The sequence below is a fragment of the Mandrillus leucophaeus genome, unplaced genomic scaffold, assembly GCF_000951045.1.
Source record: "Mandrillus leucophaeus isolate KB7577 unplaced genomic scaffold, Mleu.le_1.0 Scaffold213, whole genome shotgun sequence".
Lineage (NCBI taxonomy): Eukaryota > Metazoa > Chordata > Mammalia > Primates > Cercopithecidae > Mandrillus > Mandrillus leucophaeus.
In genome coordinates this window covers 1,816,973-1,819,022 of record NW_012102177.1, presented here as the reverse complement: position 1 = coordinate 1,819,022, position 2,050 = coordinate 1,816,973, and the positions used below count along the sequence as shown (strand labels likewise).

General features: G+C 45.3%; 2 protein-coding genes across 3 annotated transcripts in view; both read left to right on the top strand.

Moving 5' to 3' along the window:
- LOC105540018 (histone deacetylase complex subunit SAP130-like) overlaps window positions 1–2,050 on the top strand; it is a 15,585-nt gene that overhangs the window by 9,496 nt on the left and 4,039 nt on the right. The gene's annotated exons all lie outside the window — the stretch shown is intronic.
- Window positions 1,645–2,050, top strand: part of SAP130 (Sin3A-associated protein, 130kDa) — a 78,824-nt gene continuing 78,418 nt past the window's right edge. For both annotated transcript variants that reach the window (XM_011980499.1, XM_011980498.1), the window contains exon 1: window positions 1,645–1,771. The gene's annotated coding sequence lies outside the window, so the exon portion shown is untranslated. The remainder of the gene's footprint in view (window positions 1,772–2,050) is intronic.

Sequence of the window (2,050 nt, the reverse complement as noted above, 5' to 3'; positions counted from 1 at the left end):
GCTAATTTTTATACTTTTAGTAGAGACAGGGTTTCACCCTGTGGGCCAGGCTGGTCTCAAACTCCTGGCCTCAAGTGATCTGCCTGCCTTGGCCTCCCAAAGTGCTGGGATTATAGGCGTGAGGCACTGTGCTCGGCCAAAAATCATTTTTTTTTTTTTTAAACACAATGGCTTTGTGTATCATTGAAGTAGTATTGTTGAAAGATGAGATTAGGCTGGACACAGTGGCTCATGCCTGTAATCCCAGTATTTTGGGAGGCCAAGGCGGGCGGATTGTCTGAGATCAGGAGTTTGAAACCACCTTGGACAACATGGTAAAACCCCGTCTCTACTAAAATGTCAAAAAATTAGCTGGGCATGGTGGCGCGCGCCTGTAATCCTGGCTACCTGGGAGGCTGAGGTGGGAGAATTGCTTGAGTCCGAGAGGCAGAGGTTGTGGTGAGCCAAGATCGTGCCACTGCACTCCATCTGGGGCGACAGAGTGAGACTCCATCTCACAAAAAAGAAGAAAGATAAGATGAATCTAGCTGAATCACATACAGGAGGTCTGTCCCCTTAAGCACTTTCAGGGGAGAGACACATGTATGAAACAACTGGGTTTAAGATAATAAGGAAGAGTCTTGATTATGACACTGGGTAGTATCTCTCTAGCCTACAGCTTTCAAGATGAAATAAAAGACCTTTCTGGTCAAGAAAACAGAGTCGGAGGAGTATTAGGCATCTAGTAGTATACGTGATACATATGAAGGGATAGAGGGAGACGAGAATCAAGACAAGGAGCTCCCGAGTGAGGAAGCTGGTGCTGTAGCCTTAGTGTAAGACACGCACCTGCACTTGGTAGGAGCAGCAGGTAAAAGGGCTGCAGAGCTCAGCCATTTAGATGCATGTTTCAGGGTTAAGAGCGAGGGAAGAATCAGAACTCAGGTGATTCGAAGAATAATGGTGGATACGTGGATGAAGCCCAGTGTGGAGCTCATTTTTCAGAGGAAGATTTCACACATAAGTGTGATAAGGGCACTCTGTCCATGTGAAAACATCCAGAAAGCATGTGGGCACCCTGAACCATTACCTAGAAAAGAATACTGTTACTCTGAGTTGCCCTTGTACTCGCTAACGCAGATGGCCTGAGAGCCAACAGCTCTATTCAGCACCTGAGTAGGCCCTCTGTGGAGGTGTTGGGTTGGATGGCAGCATAAGTTGTCTACACCAGGACCAACAACAGACCTGTGTCAACTCTAGATCGAAGGGTGAGGTCCCAGTGGTACCAGTAGTAGGGGAGAATTTTGACTCCAATCACATTTGCACGGGAGGGACTCATGTACTGTTCAATCAAAATGAGATTTTTTTTCCAAAACATTTGTCAATGTTGTCTTAATAAGGGATCACCTGACCTTGGGTGATCCGCCCACTTCACTGTCCCAAAGTGCTGGGATTACAGGTGTGAGCCACCGCGCTTGGCCTGGCGCTTGGTCTTATGACAACCTATCTGAAAAGAGAATTCCTTAATTGGAATGGTGAGAATTTATTTTTATTTGGGCAGAAACATACTTATCTGTAGGCTCGTTTCAAATTACACATTTAGTATTTGGCTTCCTATATTTTATTTTATTTTTGTTTTAAATGAACTGTTTTTTCTCTTTTGGTAGTCTCGGCCACCTGTGACCACCTCCAATGCCATCCCTCCTGCTGTGGTAGCAACCGTCTCAGCCACCAGAGCTCAGTCTCCAGTCATCACTACGACAGCGGCACATGCTACTGACTCAGCACTTAGGTATACACGGGGAGGATGAAGTTTGAACCTTCCTGCCTCCTCCTCCGCCTCCTGCACTCTTTTTTCTTTCATTCCTTTATTTAAGTGAATATTTATTGAGTGGCTTTTTCTTTAATGAGCTATGTAGTGTTCTAAATCCTGGGGCTAAAGCTGTGAACAAAGAAATTCCTGCCCACACAGAGCTTCTGTTTTTAGGGGCTGGAGACACAATAAATATGTAGGTTTTTAGATGGTGAAAAGTGCTTTGGAAAAAATACGGGTAAAAGGGATTGGGAGTGA